The sequence below is a fragment of the Aquila chrysaetos genome, chromosome 2 (genome assembly GCF_900496995.4).
Source record: "Aquila chrysaetos chrysaetos chromosome 2, bAquChr1.4, whole genome shotgun sequence".
NCBI classification, from domain to species: Eukaryota; Metazoa; Chordata; class Aves; order Accipitriformes; family Accipitridae; genus Aquila; species Aquila chrysaetos.
In genome coordinates, this window is record NC_044005.1 from 48,299,682 (window position 1) to 48,320,989 (window position 21,308).

The 21,308-nt window shown below is 37.9% G+C and overlaps 1 protein-coding gene across 6 annotated transcripts in view; it reads left to right on the forward strand.

Moving 5' to 3' along the window:
* The window catches only part of LRRC4C (leucine rich repeat containing 4C), a 554,412-nt gene that overhangs the window by 479,190 nt on the left and 53,914 nt on the right, over positions 1–21,308 (forward strand). For 4 of the 6 annotated variants that reach the window (XM_030002049.2, XM_030002023.2, XM_030002038.2 and 1 more), the window contains one exon: positions 14,224–14,356. The exons of the other annotated variants lie outside the window; for them this stretch is intronic. The gene's annotated coding sequence lies outside the window, so the exon portion shown is untranslated. The remainder of the gene's footprint in view (positions 1–14,223; positions 14,357–21,308) is intronic. 6 annotated transcript variants of the gene reach the window in all.

Sequence of the window (21,308 nt, forward strand, 5' to 3'; positions counted from 1 at the left end):
TCATCGGGTCAGGAATTTCATGGCAGCTGATGACCATCTGGAACAATTGAAGCCATAAGTATATTTGGCCAGTTACAGTGAAGAATAGCCAATCTAAAACTCATTATTGGTGTTAGAAACTCATAATTATCAGAAATTTAAAAAGTACTCTTTTTTTTCTTTTTTTTTTTCCTTTTAAATCTTCTGTCTCACAAATTTAACTTGCTGTTGGTATTATAAGGTTTAGTTTATATACATATACGCCATGCACAAAAATAAAGAAAATCACAGAAAAGCATGTTTTGTGCGTTCAGTGTTTATAACGTAAGTTTATAATGGGCTCTGTTCTATAAAGCAGCATTACTGCATGAAGTAGTATGTGATAGGTTGCTAACATAATGTATATATAACGGAAGGATTATGATTATTCCATTAGTGTTACAGTTGAAATTAATGCCTCTCCAGCAGACCAATAACCAGTAGGTGAGAATGGTTGTCACAGATGCTGTTGTGCACACCACACTGTTTATTGTGAACGAGATTCTTATTATTACAGAAAAAGTAAATGCTTGCTGGTATTGGCTAGCAGATGACTTTTGTTTTCAACTTTAACAAATTGTTTTTTCATCTGGAATCAGGAGGCTTGGCCCATCACTGTATTTCTCTGGGCCTTACTTGCTTTGTCTTTATCTTGCTTTATATCACAGGATCAAGAAATCCAAGAGGATGTTTTTTACCCAAATTTATTCTTGCATTTCTGTGTCCTTAAGATGATGGATGAGATTACTTAGTGCATTTCTAAGTGGACTGTTGCTTTTATCATGCCCTTCTCAGGCAGGGAACAGATACTTGTAAATTCTCAAAAGCTGCCTTTGGGGTGGGAGAGGGATCTTCTTTTCCTAGACTCCTCTCTTCTGCTACTGATCAAACTACCAGTTACCCTTACTTATCCAGAAGCTTAGTTCTTATTGGCTGCTTGGTAGTATTTGAGTATCATTTTGAGTTTTGCTTCTTTTTTTTGATTGGCATGTTCCTTTGTCATGCAGACCTAGTTTTACCTGATGCATAGATCCCAATATGTTCTAATAGGAATCACTGGGAGTGCTTGTGTTTAATTTTTGCATCCAGCTTCCAGTGGCTGGGTATTCCTGGCGGGAATAACACGGATGTCATTAACTTGCTGAAACTTGTTTTTCAATTTTTGTATTGTTTCAAACTTCATTGATTATGTTTGCCTGTTTTACTAATAGTTGCTTATACAATATATGTGTTGAAAATGTGTCTCAATTGGATGTACGTGTATAGAATTGGTATAGGTATTTGTATATGGCTATAATATAGTTAAAATAAAATACCAGAAAGGCATGATGAAATTTGGAACTTTGATCTTCTGATTCCCAGTTTGGTGACCAGTCCACTGGAACTTCTATAAAAATGACGTTATTTTTTAATACAGAGTTTTCCTTTTTAAATTAAATTAGTTTCGGCACTGTGATTGCAGTAAGTAGCTAAGGAGTTGCTCTTCTTTTGTGCTAAGTATGCTTTCGTCTACCTGATTTTAGGGAGCATTGAGGGCTGCTAGGATTGATCCTGAGTAAACACTTTCATTAGGAATTTAATTCTGTAGAGTGCTGGAAATCTTCTTTTTCTGCTGAATGCTACTGAAGGTTCCTCGGCACCTCAAAAAGTTAGGGACTATCACGGCTTGCTTAGCCCATGGTACTACGTATGTCACTTGCAACCTCTGAGTAGACCAGACTTCTACTGCTCTTGCTATAGATTATTCTGTGTGGTTTGGGGGTTGTTTTGCTGCGCTTAGAGTGTGAGTCCATCCCTTATAAAACGGTAACATTCTGTGGATGGGGACTGCTGGATTCAGCAACCACAAGTCACTGAAGATGCGGGAAGAGGAAAGACTTGAGATTTTTGTGTAATAGCAATAAAACTAATTAGTCCCCTGAACATTTCATAGAAAACCTCTCCAGAACAGCAAACCAGTCAATGACTGAGGCAGTGTGACAGTAATAATAAATCTTAATTTTCTTACCGGCTTTGTTAGGTCCTTGTTCTTTTAATATTGTTTGTTGTGACATGTGCTTTCCCACATACTCTGTGTAATGCCAGCAGTATACAGGATGCACTTACCACAGAATAAGCGTATCCCCAGAGCCTCAGGGCATTGAACTGCCCTTTTGTTCCATGTAACCTATTGCAGAACTACTCACAGAATGACATGCTTTACTGTGTGTCACCTTATTGCTTTATTATTAGCCTTCATAAAGGTCAGATGGGCCTGACTCAAATTCATGAGGAAACAATGCCGTACAAAGTTGTTTTTCCTCATTTTCTCTCCACTGGAGGACCTGCATATTTTTCTGAGGACTGCAACAGTATTTTTGATATCGTGTGGAAAGCAGAGAACTGTTTTCAATTCCCATTGTGGTAATCAATGAGATGTAAAATTGCAGCAGTTCCATGCTGCCTAGAGCCTCTCCTGACAAACCTCGTTTGGTTTGTCAGAATGCATAAAGCACTCATAAGACCGTAGCATTAGCTCTATTTCTCTCTGATGCGAATGAGCACGGAAAGAAACCAGCTCTTAAGGAGACATTTTCATTTGCTTAAATAACCCTGCCATGGCTGCAGTACAGCCAAATCTTTCTGTGCTATGCATTATTTCTTAGGATGGGAATAGGAACCATTACCTGTATGTGTGGTACAAAAAAGCAATAAGCCCGTGGACTAGCTCAATAGTTATTTCATTTCTGAAAATGTCATTCACACATAAAAAAAATCAGTCAAGGTAACAGTCCAGGTACGCTGTATTTTTTAGCATATTTGTGACTACTCAGGAAAGTTACGTTTATTGCTGTGCCACTGTCTGTGATCATCTGGAACTTAAGGAGGATACAATGTAGAACTTGCATCCTCCTTTTACAGAAACAGAAAACTCATTTACCTTAAGTAAAATAAATTTTCTAGATAATAGCAACTCTAGGCCTTTGAAAGAAGTAAGCAGCCAGGAATCAATTGAATTATGAATATATAAATTCATTTGGTAGTCCCTTAGAAACTGTTTTACAGCTTATATTTAGGAAGAAGAAACTCTCAATGCTGTGTGTTTTGGAAGTATGTGGAGTATGGCATATGCCAAAAAAAAAAAGAAAAAGGTTTAGCCCCAAAATATTTCCTATGGGTGTCATTATAGATGGAGTGATTGGGTAGTTTATGGCGTTAACAATGGGTGAGAAGCTTCTTGTCTATGCCTCTGATGCAGATAACTACTGTCATCCCTTATCAATTCCTTGGAGGTGTTTATAAAATGTTCTGTTCTCATTCCCTTTGCTACTGGAGCAAACATCAGTTTTGTATAATGGCATTTGTCTTGACTACCTTAGCTGATAAGAGAAAAATTGAGTGAATGTTTGTAAATGAGGTGTTCTTTGTCTGCACTGGTTATTCTTTTAGCATAGAAACTAAGGGGATTGCAAGTTTCTATCTCGTTCTAGAACTGGTTTCCAGAACTATATGTCTTTACTTTGCTTAATGTTGATTTTCTAATGAATAAATATGAATAAAAAGGCAACAGCATTGCCATTTCCAAGCTTTCACAAATTGTGTTAAAATTCTTGGCGACAACAAAATAATGATCCTGAATGTCATTGAAAATTGGGATTGTGTCATAGTTTAGGGATATGTTTCAAGTATTCCAGCTACTCTCTCAACTAGCGAGTCAGCAGAATATGTTTTCAACTCATGACTGGATTGCATGATCTAGATTTAGGAAAATGCAGACTTTGGAGATAATAACATGTAACACCTGCCAGGAGAATAGATGGAGAGCTGGATATGTTGGAATCACTCTCTCCACGTGATTGTGTCAGGAGCTCAGTTGCTATAACTCACCAGTTGTGAGTTCTGGGCCACAGGTTGGGGGAAATGTATCAGGGAAAATGTGGAGAATGATCTGAAAAGAAGAGTTCTGAAAATCTGCCTGAGACAATTTAATGGTTTTTGTAACCACTAAAACCAATCTTAGTCAAAGATGTGTCACAAACATGATTTTCTCTCAACTTCCATTTCTGAAGTCTGATAGCAACATAATTTGTTGGGTTTGTGTTTTAGGCATTTTTAATTGCTTGGGTACAAAAATCTGCTTCCGAAGTTGAAACTTGGCCTCATTATACCGGAATACAGCCAAGGAATAAATTTTATTTCTGGAGAGTATTTGAAGAAAGGGGGAAAATCATGGGGTTTTTGTTTTTAAGTTTCATGTTTATAGAGATATTTTTATAGCAAAAATCAGGTTCCTTCTTTAATACTTTGATACCTTGCTGCAATTTTGCTGCATGTAGATTGTCATTTGAATTAGTGATTTGAATGGTTTGGAAAGTTCCCTAACTTTTTGTTCTTAGATGAATTCTTTTATTCTTTTTCTTTGCACTCAGGACTTCAGTACAACTATTGTGGATTTCCTCATGTTACTGAATACAAGAGTAAAATATGGTCTAGATTTTTTTTTTTATACCGTGTGTTCTGAACTCTGTCCCCTGGTCCTGTGTTCATTGCTGCCAGACAAGTTAAGCAGGTCTACAGCACAGTTACCTGTTCATGGAGAGATTGCCCCATGAGCTCCTGTACAGTACAGTCCTGTACAACTGCAGTCACACAAGGTGTGATTATTTTTTCTTTCTTTTTTACTTTCCCTAATCTTGGGTGAAAATAGCCTTTCATAGGTAATGTTATGAAAGTTCAGACAGAAATTGAAAAAATGATGACGCTTATAGCTTATAATTATTTAGGTAATATTTGTAACAGTCTTTTCAGGAGGTTAAGAACATTGAAGATATGGTAGAGCTCAGTGAGGTCTTCTCTTCATCCTTCTTGAAGTATGACTAGGCAACCAAGAATAAAAAGCAGGGTTTTGTCTACTGTAACTTTAACTGAGCTTGAATCTCTTCTTGAACTCTGTTCAAAAGGTATTCATGCTTTGAGTATGCTGTTAAGTAGAATATAAGTGTTGTTTTCTGGGGTGTATTACAGGATACTAATCAACCTATTTTATCTAGTATCCATAGGTACTTTCAGGTATTTGAAATACTCTCATGAACAATGTCTAACATAGACTGTAAAGCCTAGAATTGATTTCCAGACCAGCTTTGGGTTATTGATCTTGAAGGGCTTGTCCCTTTTATATTGTCTGGTTACAGAAGTATTAATCCCAAATAAAGGAATCGGAACCCAATACTACCTTTTTAAAGCTGGATTGCCAACTTGTGTGCTCCTTCTTTTCCTTCTAGCCCCAGAAGTTTTACATAGCTAGCAAACGTGGCTCTGCTTCAGGCCCATGAAGTCTAGCGAACAGACTTCTTTTCCGGAAGAGCTGAAGTTCAGCCCATCAAGCTGAAGCAGGAATTGAATTGAGTTTCCCTATTTCCTTGCAAATACTCTAACCAAACCGCTAGATTATATGCAAAAGAAGAATGTTTGCACTCCTGGTCCTTTAAATAACTGGTGTTGTTCCCTTGGTTGTGTGGGTACCCCAGACTTTTAATTATCTTAAGCAGAATTTTCATGGATTATTACACATGCATTGCACTGGATCTAAAAAGTAGACTAAATATAAATGTAGAATAAAAATAGGAGAAAAAAAAAATATGACATTCCTGCAAGTATCGCAGTTCTTCATTTGCAATCAAAAAAGAGGACATTAACGTGTAGGTAATTCAGGTAAAGCTGTCATTCACAGACAATATAAATTAATACTCCAGATGGTAAAATTCTGCTTGCAAAAGTTTCTAAAAGGCTGAACCAGATAATCTGCTTGCAAAGTCTAAGTCTGCTATGAGACTTTATAAGGCCTACTAGATGCTAACTTGACTTGATTCCATATTTACAATCTGAAAATGCCTGTATTTTAGGGCACTGGATTTTCTGGAGAGAAAAATTTACAAGTTGAGTCCATATATCTTAATGAGAACTCATAAAGCTGGGCAGATAGTGAAGATAGCATTTTTGAAAATGTCAGCTCTGCCTTTCGTTATGTTTGTGCCATTTTCTATCAGTTTGTTTCATTATGCTTGTGTGCATACTTCTTTTCCATGCATCTGGTTTTGGCAGTTTTGGAAAAATGGGGTGTTGAGCTGGAACTGATAACATTTTTGACATCATGGTAATCAGTATAACACAAAGAAAGCGAACATTCCTGGTAGAGATGTGGTAACTATTCCCTTTTCACCCTTCTGAGGCAATAGAACTAATTTTAAATTGGAGGTTATTTCCAAATCATATCCCTTTTAGAGGAAAGAAAAAGATTTTGATGTCCTTTCCAGGTCTAAAGACCCAGTTTCTTTTCCCAAAGATGTTCAGAGACTTTTCTGGCCTGTTTCCCTCTGTTAAAGCTGGATCATCCGTTGTGAACCACTAACATTGTACTATATGACCCATGACACATAATCAATCTGTTAATATACAGGTTTTCATTATTTTTAGTTATATGTATTTTTGGAAAATTATTGAAAACATCATTATTAGCAAGGAAATATGTCATTATTTTATGTACAATTTGCAGACAGGAAAGCAACTGATATTTTTAACTGCTTTGCTGTATACTAGTAGACTACACTGTTGCAATAACATTCAATGAAAATCTTTTGATCCTTAATCTCTAATGGCTCTATGCTGATTGTTTTGTGGGTTTTTTTTTGTTTTTGTCATTTTTCATTTACAGTTTCAGGATTGTTCCCTGTTCTTTTGCAGGTAACAGTGCATTGCACCTCCCAGTAGCGCAAGCTTTGGCGATTTATACTCAATATGTTGCAGGGAATATCAGTTATGCATCAGTCCCTGCTTGTCAGTGTCCACCTTATATTCACCTCTTTTTGTATAAACTTAGAAATTAGTTTAGATGTAATACATGCAAATAGTTAGTGACACACTGTTGACGTTCATATCAGTGCTTTTTCTTAGTACACTCTTGTATTTTCTTACTTGCTTGTTTATTAGAAAAAGGCAACAAGCTCTGGTTTAACAAATAGTATATAAACTCCCCTTTGAAATCCATGTCATATATACCTTTGTATGATCTATGAATTCAACATTGTGCACATTTCATAGGGAGAGAGCATTTTTTGTATCACATATGATGAGCTTTTGATAGTATGGTAAATTGCTATAGGTTGAAAATGAGATTTTGGTTCTATTAGACCCAATACAGATCTTATTCAAAACCAATATCTGGGGATTTTGCTATCTGAGACTGATATTACCAAGTACAGCTTAACACTTCATTAATATTCTTCTTAAAACGTGTATTGTGCCCCAAATTCACAAATTCAGAAAACAATATGCTTCATGCGTGACTGCTGGATAATGTGTGTAATGTCGTAAAAGTAAACTATTTTGTGTGTTGCTCTATGGCAATCATTCCATCAGTTTAGCAAGAATTCATATCATAATGGCTGCGTAGGGGTGTGTTTTATGATGAGATGCACAGTTGTGGTATGAGCATCGCTCCCTCTGTTGGGTGGAACTGGAATTACTCAAGAGATGTCCCACATAGTAGTTCCACCAGAAAAGTGAAGCTGTATTGACTTCCAGAGTACAACTATCTGAGTTCTAGTTTGCCTCCCCTGTTAATTTTACAATAAGTCTTTTGTCCAGAAAAATTATTATCATATAATCTCTGGATGGCCAAATGATTCATTAAGTTGAAGACAGTAAGCTGTCAGCTGAAGTCGTATTTTCCTTGATAAAGAGTGCTCCACTGTTTATTTTGAGTTGGCAAAAGCATGAATATTTAGTTATTTCTCTGCAGTATCTGTTGAATGCAGTTCATCACTATCCCCTTGCTTTAAGACTATGTGATCTTGTGAATTTCTGAGAAGACTTCCCTTTCCTGGAATTATCCTCCCAGGTATAACAATGATGTGTAGCTATGCACATATAGGATAAGGCAAATCATTTTCTGCATTAGTATAGACAAATCTTATTCTTCATATCCTTCTGAAGGAAATCCGTCAGCTAAAAAGCAGGTGACTTTGAAAATCTTTCTTTTTGATACCTCAGGGAAGAATTTTTCTTCCCATGTGTAACACCAGCAAGCGATGTTGTCTTCTTTTGCAATACCTTGAAGGTACAAAGGGCATAAAATAGGTTAAATAACGGGGTAGGTCTTTGCATTATTAATATATTTAAAACTCTCTGTATTGGGAAACTCTCTGGCTTGGGAAATGCATTGTGACTAGGAAGTGTCCACATGAACTAGTCAGGGGGTGCATCCTGTAGCTCCTTTCAAGAAGTTGGCTTCCATGCTTTGCTTTTGAAGCTGATTTTCATAAATTCACTTCAAATTAATGATTGAAAACTCTAGGAACTGGGCATTAAGTAGGTAAAAGATTCCTAAAATGATGAGATAAGTAACATATAAACCTGCAGAGGAATATTATTTATAGAAAGTAGGAATAATTCCCTTTATGATAATAACTAATAATAATTATTAATATAATTATTAATAGAGTTTTAGTTTTGAAAAGAAAACCCAATATTTTTTAGATGCTTCTCAAAAAAACGAACTTGTGTCTTTCTGTGATTAAAATAGGGCTCTGGAACTCAACACTGCTTTCTGAATTTTTCTGTGGTTCTCAGTCTTTTAAGACTGTCAGCTTCCTTTTTTGTAGAGATAATGATCCTTGCCTACTCCTTTCGTGATCCTACACTATGGCATGGCGAAATTCCTTATAATTATTGCTAAGCTGAAACTATATCAGATACCTCAGCAGGGAGGGAAAATCTAAGTTTAAAACTAAGGTTCAGTAGAATTCAGTAGCACTCATCCTATTGCTTTGTGGGTTGATTTTTTACCTAAGATTCACTTTTTTCTCTCTGGCCCACTTTCTGTTTCATTTCAGCCACACTGAATTTAGCGGTTGATGAAGTTGGCACTAATTTATTTATTTTGCTGTATTTAAAATGCTAGGCGACACTATCAAATGTTCTTCACTTCAATCTCTTTTCTTTCTGTTTGTGAATGTCACACTGTGTTGTACAAACACAGCAGGGATGAAAGCTAATACAAATGCATATTTGTGTCTACAGCACAAAAATGTGTATTTATAGATGAACAAACCAGGTCAAATCTTCCATAGTAAAAAATAAATTAAACAGCCATTTGTCAGATGAGTATCTGGAGACTATTATTAGTAGTCAATAGAACTGATCATAAAATGGGGGGAATATGGGCAGGGGGAAATACTTTTAATGACATTTTGTGTTTATAAACACATACAGACACTTATATTACAAAGACACTGTTTTTCATACTGTACTGTTGCTTTGAAATGAATCACTCACAGCTTTGTATTAGGCTGAACAAGACAAATAGTCTAGAAGATTGGTTCAACATGGATTAACTTATTTATTGATTAGATGTACAAAAACATTTCCAATCAATAATACAAGGATACAAGCGAATTTCTTTGCTGTAGCAGATCACACAGAAAAGCTGAGAATATGATTTTAGAAATTGGTATTTATACCTAACTCAACTTGTTTTGGGAGATAGCCATGCAGAATTACCTAATCTCCATCTGCTTAACTCAAATGCAGAAGTATAAAAATATTAGCGCACCAGACATGCAACTATTCTTTGTTTTGTTTCCATCTGGCATTCTTGAAAGAAGAAAAATGAGAAGTGCAGTACACACAGAAATTATAGGTCTCATGCAGGAGAATAATCCTTACTCAGGATTTCACTAAGCTAAAGGATCAGGAAAAAAATGTAGTTACGACCTTGCAATAAATAATCAAGGTTTATGGAGGTTTGGCCAATTCCTTAGTGTAAAAAAAGTTCTATTCTGATAAGCATTTAAATAAAATAGAGCTCTGAAATAGCAGAATATGTCAACAACTGAAGGGAATGAAAACTGGCAAGGAAGCCTTTTCAAATCACGAAGAAAAAACTGGTAGTTAGTTTTACTGCACAGTGAGTCAGCAGTTATTCAGAGGTGAGATTTAACTTAACTTCTTCATATTTACTGGTTGTACACAATTTGTGTAAAGATATCTGTCTTTGTTTAAGAAACTGTCTGGAATAGCATTTTCTCTCTGTGCGCTCTGGGACTGTTGAAAATCTTATGTGGACATAGCACACTGCGATTTTCCCGTTTTATTACCTTTACCCTTATTTGTTACCTAACATGTAAATAACCAGAGTTCACACACGTTTTTACTGACAGTTGGCAAGTGATTCGCATTCATAAATAAAAGTATCTAATGCTATTTCACATGTCCTAGGGTATCCAAGACTTCCACAGGAGCAGGCAGATAAGACATAGGATCTACAAGAACCTGTGCTCTTCTGGAATGGCAAATCAGGGCCAGATGTAGTAAAATAGAGTATCTAAAATAACATCGTTTCTTTTGGCAGTTGAATACTACCCTGTTAGTGATGTTTATTAAAAATAACAGGAACTGTGTAGCTGTTTGTTCTCTTATGCTTATTTATTTTATTTACTATGTCATCATGGTAGCACATGTTACTGTGATTGTTTTTCTTTAGTAAGTCTTCCTTTTACTGCAGCTTTTTTCATCCCTTTGCAATCTATAAAAAAAATCTGCTTTGAGAACAATTACTAAAGCCTGATTATCATTTCAATGAGTTTGTGTTACTTATTGCCACAATGAATTTCTAGAAAATATTTAAAGATTTTAGACCAAATTTTGATCAGTTACTGGCATAAGTCCGAAGTAAAATCAGTGCACTTGAAATGAGGAGCTGAGCAGTGGATTAATATTATTGATTGTTTTCAAAAGATTTCTTGCAGTTCTCCTTGGGGAGTTATTCAAGCAGAGATTATCCTTTATATTAACAATAATGTTCCTTTCATCTTTTTCCTACTAAAACTTCATTCTCCTTGTAACGTCCTTTGTCCAAACCTTCTTTAACATTTCATTTTCTTGTAGTCCATATCCAGAAACCTAAGCCATTTTGCATCTCTCTCTTTTCATTTGAGGAACAGAGGAAGGGAGGAAGATGGCCAAAATCAGTCTTTTTGGTATACCTCTTCTTTTGTAAGCACAAGTTCATGGCAGGTGAGATTTTCTAGTGTAAATGTAGTAGATTTAGTACCTAATTATAGTCTTTGAAATTTAGGATGAGACTGCTTGCAAGTTATTTTTCCATATATCTCGAGAGACTTCATTTTCCCTAGTTTTTGCTCATTTCCAAAGGATTTCCTTTGGTAGCTGCTTTGGCATAATTCCCATTTTATTCATTCTGTAGGAAAGCCTATTATAACGATTTTTTATAAAAATGCATGTAAAAAATTCTTTCTCTTCTGTTGTCTATTTACATGTCCTTGAACTTATTAAAAACAGAAAAGTAAGTGAGAAAACAGACATGTAAGTCTATGCTTCCAGTACTCTTCATTAGGTTTATTTTCAGAAAGTTTGGCTTAACATTGAAATGCATATGAAATCATGATCATACTTTGCAAGGGAGGGAAACACCACATGCTCAATTTTTGCTTTAATAATGATACTCTGTGAAAAATGAACATACCTATGGGGAAACTGCTTCTCAATAAGTAACTACTTAATTTCGGATTATACTTGGAATTTATTTGTATTACAGTAACTCTCAGGAGTACAAATTGAGAGATTTGCTGGGAACTGCAAACTTATGTCGTTGTGTAGGATGACAGAGGTAAAACAACTTAGAAAATTGTTTATAGTGAGTCCATGAATAGAAAAAGAAATCCCAGATCTCTGTTTACTCCCAGTAACTTTCTTCCTCCTGTTTAATGAATCATTTTGCACTTGTCAGTTTCCATGGATGTTTTCACTGTTCATAAGTACCTCTGGAAAATGAAGCTCTTTTACCCAGCTGGTTATTTTTGAATAATTTTCTATCATTCATGTCATTACTTATATTTTATTTCATTGGACACTGATATACCATCCAATATATTTTTTGTTTCCTGTTACAATATTAAGGAGATATTTTTTTAAATATACTTATTTCATACTATTAAATTTGGGGTAAATTAATGTTGTTGCCTAAGTATATGTAAATACCATGATTTACAAATGCTTCCATAATCCTACAATTGTTGTCATGCTTAAAACAACCTTATCTTTATGTATATAGCTCTGTTGGTAAGAAACAGAAAGTGGAAGTTAGATCTGGTTTCAGGTTTATGTTCTGTCATAGATTCCCTGTATGTTCCTTAATGACAAAACACAGCTACACATCAACTTAATCAGAAAGAAATGTAATGGAGTGATCAAGGCATATTGCTATGTCTCAAGACACATTGGTTTGCTATGTTTCAGGCTTCAGTTAGGTCCAGAAGTAAATGGAAACTTTTCCATGTGAGTTCAGGAGTCAGAAGTAGTGACATGCAAAACCCACACCATTGTCATGTGCCCACAAGCTGTGAACACTTGGCATGCCTTTACCACATCATTTGGAAGAGCATGTTAGGCTCTTCAGGACACATCTTTGACCATCTCTTTCTCCCCCTGCCTTTTTTTTTCTGTCTGATTAGGGGAGAAGGCTGTGTTGGTCAGGGCGTAAAGTATTTGCAAAGTGCTGTTTGAATAGAATTGGCAAGAAAATGAGGGTTTTTTTTCTGTAGCATAGGGATATTTTCTGTGGCATCCTCAATTTTGCACTTATAATAAAGGAAAAAAAAAACAAACCCTGAGGAAATAGGCTCTTCTACAAAAAGCCGATGGCTGGTTCAGGGACGGACAGTCCATACCCAGTTTCAGTCTACTTGTAATAATAAGTAGTCCCATCCATAACTTCCAAACTGTCCCGCTTTGAGTCACAGACACAGCAGGAGATCAGTTTTAATCTTCATTTCCCTCCAGCGCTTGGATGATGCAGGAACTGCTGGTGACCCAGTACAGCAGCACAAACCCTGTCTTCATGTTAAGTAAAAGCTCCAGGCTGCATGAAAACAGAAGCCTTACATAAACACCTAGTATTTCAGGGTGAAAAAGCTTATCAAAGAATCAAATCAACAGGGAGGGCAAGAAAGATCCATGGCTGTTACATCAGGAGCTTCCTACAGAGACTCAGCTTTTGTCTCATGGAAAGTGGGATCTGCTTAGTTCCCAAGCAATTTCCAGGAGGTAGGTACCTCTCTTTGCAAAACCAAGGACTGTGTCCTTTGCGGAGACACTGAGGTGACATGTTTGGAGTCCCGTGTTAGAAGGAAGGAACAAACAGCTCTTTGTTTCCTTATCCTCCGTATAGACATTCTCATAAATAAATATATAAATGAAAACTCTCCAGAATTAGTATAGACTAAGAGAGCTCTGTGGAGGTTGCTAGGCAGCCGAGGCCAAAGGAATAGAAAGCAGGCAGGTCTTTGAAAAACAGAATCAGTGACTTATGGGTTATCTGGAGTCACCATTTACTCAGTTGTCTTTTGTCATAAATAAGAGACAGTAGAATTTATTTTTCTTTAGTAAATGAGCAATGTTTTTAAAATATTTGAAATAAAAGGCCTGTTTTATATCTCATTCCTATCAGTGTTTTCAAGCTATGAAATTATATGTATGATTATTATTTCTAATGTTTATTTATGCATTGACTGAAACAGGAATTTGGTGCAGTATATCCAGGCTATAACTTGAAAACAATTTAGCAGAGTAATTAATTTTTAAACTTTTGCCCAATTTTGATTTTAAACACAATGTGCATGTAAGTCTCTACATGAAGGAAGTTTCCAATGCTGAAAGGTATACCTTGCCCTCAAGAGGTGTGTCTGTGTTTCACTGTTGTTAATGACAAGGAAAGACCTAATTTCTACCACCATACCCTGTATGATGTATGATGAAGCTACTCATTACAGAAATATAGCAGTAACACCCCCCCCCCTTCCTATTACTGCTAAGCATGCAAAAATACAGGCATTTCCAATAGACAAGGTTTTCATATGGAAGATTAGGTGATCACATTATTGACTAATTGCTGCCTTTGAAATCTCTGCTTATATTTGTGCCTTAAAATCTTCTTTAAATTACCTGTGCCTTCAAGAGCTGTATTATACATACAAGTACATTGAAGGGATACTATAACCCTACAACTCCCCTCCCTTCTCAGATAGAGTAATGACCTCTGTATATCATGTTTTAGTCTACTTTAGTTATTCTCTCCCAATGTCTTCAAATTATGTCTCTCGAAGATTTAATTGCTGCATCACGGTTTTTCAATATTTGTTTCTTCCACAGGGTGGATGCTGTGGGGGGGTCCAGGCAGCTCTGTGGAACAGTCTCCAATGGGCTAGTAGGATGAGAAGGTCCAGGGGTAGTTTGGGAAATGAGGAGAAGCATCACCTCCCAAGACGGTAAACCTACTGAAAAGGTAATTCATGCTAGGATATTGTTATGCAGTCACCTTTTCAGGCTCCAGGGGTATCATGGCTGGAATGCATGGCAGAAAACTGGTAGGGAATGGGAGCACATACCTTTGGCACTGCCTGAGCGTTCATACAGAGTCTCCTGAACGTCTTTCAAGAGCTTCTTAAATCTCACTGAGTTTCAACTCCATTCTCTATGTAAGGGAGAATTTGGAGGCTGCATCTTAGCAGGGGTTTTCTTCTCTTCCTGTGGACCTGTTAGAGAATAAAAATCACAAGTTTACAGTAAATTTCCAAGAAATTCCTTACAGGACTTAAAACTCATGAAGATGCCAGCTTATCAGCCATATAGCAATTTAGCATAATAAAGTGTTGTTTCACAGGGAGAGTTAATGGCTTTATTTTTAACTGTACATAATCTTGTTTGGTTGGCTTATTTCAGTCGCACCTTCCAGGCTTAACTACTGTGTTTGTGGAGACTCTCTTTCTCCCCTGAAGCCTTAACTATGGATGTTTTTGTTGCTAGCGTTTCAGAAGTTTAAGACAATGTGCAAACTAAAGATCTGTCATCCCTCAGTGTAACTACAATGCTTCTTCCTTCATTTTAAGAGGTAGAGTTGAGCCATGAAGTACCAGAACATTAAGTTTCTCCGCTGCCCCAAAAGCTCAGCTGTATGGTGTATTTCTGAGCCCAGTTAATTTTCAATATGCCCATGCTATGCACACATTTATGGGTCCTCAGTTAAATTAAGTTTGCTGAACAAACAGATTTTGTCCACTTATTGTAAACCAATCATTTCCCATGGTACTTTATGAAATATCCGACAGGCTGACTTGCTGCTTTCATTTATTAATGTCCCTTAATATATGCAGAGTGTAAGACTATTAACAATGGAAAATCACACTGGTGGAAAATAAAATGGGATTTTTGATGCAAAACTTTTCGTGAGGATCTATTCCCACCTCTCATGAGACACGAAAAAAGCACAAAACATCATTTAATTAGGAAAGCTTTTTTCTTTGCTCAGGAGTATAGATGTTTTGGCTGGTTGAGTACTAGGTTAGGCTTTCAGATGTCTCTGGGAAATACCTTCCTTTTTGTTGCTGGTGAGCTCCCTCCAGCTCCCTGGCATTCATTAATTAAAACCGTTCAGAGATTCCACTGCTGCAATTCACGAATTGCTTCCATGCTTCACCAGGCTTGGCAGCTGCCAGAAAACAGGCCAATCTGCGCTCATATAACATTACTGAGAGTTATATCTTTGTATAACCTGTAGCTGTGGTAGACAGTCTAAAAACTTCCCCTCTGGAAAGAACAGAAACTACTTCATTACCTGGGAGAAGTTATAAATGCATTTGTGACACAAGAAAAGTTTGATACAGGAAAGTGAGAGTAAGCATAGGTCTTGCCTCCTGCATTTATACAAATGGTGATAGTTTTCAGTTTATAATCTGCTTTTCAAGACTCTTCCACTCAAAGTTGTTGCTAATCAATTCAGCCTAGGTACTCCAGACCTAACTTGGGTTTTTATTATATAGAAGAAATGAGGTAACATAGCCTTTTGTTAATGAGGGTCCAAGAGTCGTTACAAAAAAATTGCACCAAATGGTTTTAGGTAATTTACTGTAAACAAAAGATAAGAATAGCTTGCTTATGGTTGGAACTGGTCTGAGATCCAGAGGGTCTGGCATCAGTCCCTAGCCGTGTTTCAGGTGTCTTCTTGGGTGCATTTTTCTACCTATAAAATGGGTAGACTCTCATGGAAGTTCTGTAATGTTCCTTTGTTGATGCTTTTGTGATAATCCTTTCTCAAAGGGGGAAAAGGATCTTTGCACAGGAGTTAGCAGGGCTCATTGAAAGAGCTTTAAACTAGATTTGAAGGGGGAAAGGGATAAAACAAGGCTCGCTAGAGATAAGCTTAGGGGTGGCAGCACAATGTTTGAGGGACGGTGTGCTAGCAAGGTCCTTCAGTCTGCTCCATGATGTGCTGAGTACACTGGAGGACATTTGAAATGTCTTTATACTAATGCATGCAGCATGAGGAATGAACAAGAGGAGCTAGAACCTTTGGCCCAGTCCCAGAGCTACGACATCATTGGCATAAGTGAAACCTGGTGGGATGAGTCCTGTGGCTGATGGACAGTTATAGGCTCTTCAGGAGGGATAGGCAGGGCAGGCAAGGTGGGGGTGGTGGTACTGTATGTAAGGGAGGAGTTGGATTGTATGGCGCTTACAGTTGGCGGCGACATGGTTGAGAGCCGCTGGGTAAGGATGAAAGAGAAAGTTAATAAAGTGGATGTTGTTGTGGGAGTCTACTATCAACCACTCAGCCAGGATGACAACACCAATGAATTATTCTACGAGAAACTGATCAAGTTGATCTCTGGATCAACTGCCCTTGTCCTTATGGGTGATTTTAACTTCTCAGACATCAACTGGGAATATCATATAGTGGACACAAAGAAGTCCAGCAAATTTCTAAAGCACACTGAAGATAACTTCTTGGTGCAGGTACTAAGGGAGTCAGCTGGGAAAGGTGGCCTCCTAGATTCCTAGATTTGTTGTTTGTAAACAGAGAGGGATTCGTGGGCGAAGTGGTGATTGGTGGCTGTCTTGGTCACAGTGACCATGAAGTAGTTTCAAATCATTGGCGTTAGGAGAAAAACTGCCAGCAAAACTTTGACCCTGGATACAGGGAGAGCAGACTTCATTCAGGTTGCTGAAGGAACTAGTTGGTAAGGTCCACTGGGAATCTGCTTTTGAAGGTATTGGGGTCCATGAATGCTGGTCACTTTTTAAGAGCCATCTCTTAAGAGCACAGGAGCAGATAATTCCAAAGTGTTGGAAGTCAACCAAGCGGGACAGAAGGCCAGCTTGGCTAAGTAGGGATCTTCTTCTAGGACTTAGACAGAAAAGGAAAGCGTATGGACATTAGAAGCAAGGACAAGTGACACGGGAGGACTACAGAGATGCTGTTCAGCACTGTAGGGAGAAAAATTCCTGCAGCCAAAGCTTGATTAGAGTTCAGGCTGGCCAGCACTGTGAAGGACAACAAAAATATATTAACAGCAAAAGGAGGATCAGAGACAACATTGGTCCATTACTTGATGAGGTCGGTCACCTCACAAATAGGGATGTAGACAAAGCGGAGACATTTAATGCCTTCTTCGCCTCTGTCTTTAAAACTGATGATGGGCCCTGGAGCCCTGTGTTGGAAGATGTGACTAGAGGGATGATAAAATCCCAGCTGACCCTGAACTTGCTGCTCCAGCTGGATGTGCATAAAGCTATGGGACCTGGTAGGATTCATCCCAGGGTACTGAAAAAGCTGACCGATGTTATCATGGGACCTCTCTCCATTATTTTTCAACAGTCTTGGGAGTCTGGAGAGGTCCCAGTCAACTGGAAGCTGGCAAACGTTGTCCCAGTTTTCAAGAAGGGTAAGAAGGAAGAGCCTGGTAATTACAGGCCTGTCAGTCTCACTTCAGTGCCTGGTAAAATTACGGAGAAGGTTGTTCTGGGAGTTATTGAAAAACACTTGAGAGACAATGCAGTCATTGGTCATAGCCAGCACGGGTTCACAAGGGGAAAGTACTTTCCAACTAACTTAATTTCCTTTTATGACAAGGTCACCCATCTAGCTGACCAAGGGTAGCCAGTAGATGTGGTGTTTTTTTATTTTAACAAAGCTTTTGATACTGTCTCTCACAGTATCCTTCTGGACAAAATGTCCAGCATACAGCTAAACAGGTCCATGATACATTGGGTGAACAATTGGCTGATGGGTCAGACTCAAAGAGTTACAGTAAATGGGGTTACATCAGGCTAGCGGCCAGTCACCAGTGGGGTTCCCCAGGGCTCAATTTTAGGGCCAATGCTCTTTAACGTTTTTATAAATGATCTGGATGCAGGAATTGAATGTACATTAAGTAAATTGGCTGATGATACTAAACTAGGAGGAGCTGTGGACTCCCTTGAGAGCAGAGAGGCCTTACAGAGAGGTCTGGGTAGACTAGAGAGCTGGGCAACCACCAACCATATGAAATTTAACAACAGCAAGTGCTGGATTCTCCACCTTGGATGGGGTAATCCTGGTTATACGTACAAATTAGGGGATGAGAGGCTGGCGAGCAACCCTGCGGAAAGAGATCTGGGGGTTTGGGTTGATGGCAAGTTGAATAGGAGTCAACCGCGTGCCCTGGCAGCCAAAAGGGCCAAACATGTCCTGGGGTGCATCAAGCACAGCATAGCTAGCCGGTCAAGGAAAGTGATTGTCCCACTCTACACTGCACTGGTGTGGCCCCACCTTAAGTACTGGCTGCAGTTTTGGGCACCTCAGTATAAGAAGGACAACAAACTATAAGAATGTGTCCAGAAGAGGGCGACCAAGATGGTGAAAGGTCTCAGGGTAAGACTTATGAGGAGCTGCTGAGGCCACTTGGCTTGTTCAGCTTAGAGAAAAGAAGGCTGAGGGGTGACCTCATCACGGTCTACAAATTCAAGGAGGGCAGCAGAGAGGGAGGTGCTGATCTCCTCTCTCTGGTGACCAGTGACAGGACATGAGGAAATGGAATGGAGCTGTGTCAGGGGAAGTTCAGATTGGACATTAGGAAAAGGTTCTTCACTGAGAGGGTGGTCGGTCACTAGGACAGGCTCCCCAGGGAAGTGGTCATGGCACTAAACATGTCAAGAGTTCAAGGAGCGTCTGGACGATGCTCTTAGTGGTATGGTTTAGTTTTAGGTAGTCCTGTCAGAAGCAGGGAGTTGGACTCGAGGATCCGTATGGGTCCCTTCCAACTTGAGATGTTCTATGATGCTATGAATCTAACGTCAGTGCCATAGAGAACAGTCTGGATTCCAGGCTTTATACTGGGAAAAGAAGTTACAACCCTTCAGAGCAAATATGAAAAGAAACCGAAATTAGATGAGATGACATTGTGATATCTTCATCTGCAACATACTAAATAAAGTTTGAACTTCTCCAACCCTACACTTAATGAGAAACAGGCAGCGTAATGGATTGATGTTTCAGTCTCTGATTCACTGCTTAAATTGTGTTTCATGTGAACTATTGTTGGAAATGCTATTTTGACTGAAGGAAGGGGAAGATAAGAATGCTGTTTTAATATAACTTGAAATCTTGATGGTAAAAGGTAATTTATATTTTCAGTAAGAGGCTTTCATCTTCATTGGAGTCTAATGATATTGATCTGATACCAGTACTAAGTATATATTCTTGAATTCTGACCAGTTTCTGCTTCTGGTGGGAACCACAAATGTTTTACATTGCTCCAGCAAATGGAGCTCTTTCTGTGCATTTCTTTGGCTGGTCAGTTTACAAGTGGCTGCATTTTGCTGTTCTGTGTGATAAATACTTTTTTGGGTCTTTTTTAAGATGAATGGTTCCAAATTTTATATTTGTGGCAATCGCTGTGCCCCTTCAAGGGTATTTATAGTAAAGTCATAGTAGTCAATGCTGGGTTTGGTTTTGGTTTTCCTTTTCTAACAGCTAAGAAACCAGTTGTGTTCCATGATTTATGGAAAAGTTCAAACCTTTCAAATTAAGTGAAGGGTATACAGCTTCAGAATGAATTATGTTCTTAAACATAATGAAAATCTCCATTTGAGAATGTGGCGTGTCCTGGAGTTTGGAACGGAACAGAAGAAATGAGGTATTCAAATCAAACCAGAAGTTCTTTTCACTTAATAACAATTCACATAGCCATGTTTAGAACAAAGCTTGTATTTTGAATGTCTGTAAATACTGACCTGTGTGTGCACAACTAGTTCTACACAGCTGGCGGTTGATAAGACTACAGTCACAAAGCATGCACATGCAAAACTGTGTAGGCAGTGCCCATTGCTAGCAGGCAAAGGGAATACTCAACTAAGTAATTTTTTTTTATATTCTTTATATCTATAAATTAAAACTGGGAAGCTTCTGTTCAGTCTTTTTCTTTTTTTTTTTTCTTTTTTTTCTTCCTTTTCACCAAGAGACCTCTAGGGTTTTATCTTAGAAGAAAGAGCCCTTAGACAGAACCGAAGTCAATAACCCTCAAGAGACAAATGGAGACAGGAGAACTTAGCAGCAATTCCTTCAATGTTTCACAAAAAACTAAAGGCTGTAACATGACAAGAATAGACCATTGGATCTCTGAAATGATCTGAGAAATCAAATATGAAAGAGATGAGTTACCAGGTAGTCTTCACCTGCATTATTCAATGCCATATACATTGCTCTCTTCACAGCTGATAACACTGTATATAATAAATCTGGTATGTTTTGTGGGGAGAAGTCCTGTGTTCTTTTTGTTTAAAATCACTGTGTGAAATTCCTCCTTCACCAAAAACTGGTAGAAAAGCTGGGCCCTTTAGTGTGTCAGGATGCCAGTGATTCAGTGTCTTAGTTTAATTCTTTTTCTTCCTCTCTCTAGGGTTGTTTTTTGTTCATCTGCTAGTTTTGTTTTCTATTGTTATTTCTCCATTATTATTTAATTTCTTACCAATTATGCTCCTCTTCCTGATTTCCTATTTAATTCCTTGATTTCTGTTATGGTAGGTGGCAGAAAACTGTTCACCTGATACTGAAGGAGACCAGTTTGGGGTATTTACTCTTTGTAAGACTGAATGTTCAGGCACCTTTGTCTGAGTGTTCTGGTTCCTGTACTGTTGCCGGATCCTGTCCTGCAATTTTTAACACTTTAGTGGAAATTTTACTTTGACTACAGTAGCATAAAACTGGTGGTAGAAAAGTTGATCTGAATACCAAATAGTAAAATTTCTTTCCTTAATTCCTTTGATGTCTTGGGGAATTGCAAAGGATTAGCTGTTGATTTGGCAACATATAATTGATAGATAACAAAAATTCAGCTTCAAAGCAGTTTAAACCTCTTCTGACAAAAGAAACCATGTTAAAGGATGGTAAAGGGGAGGTAAAGAATTTACTCTCAGATGCA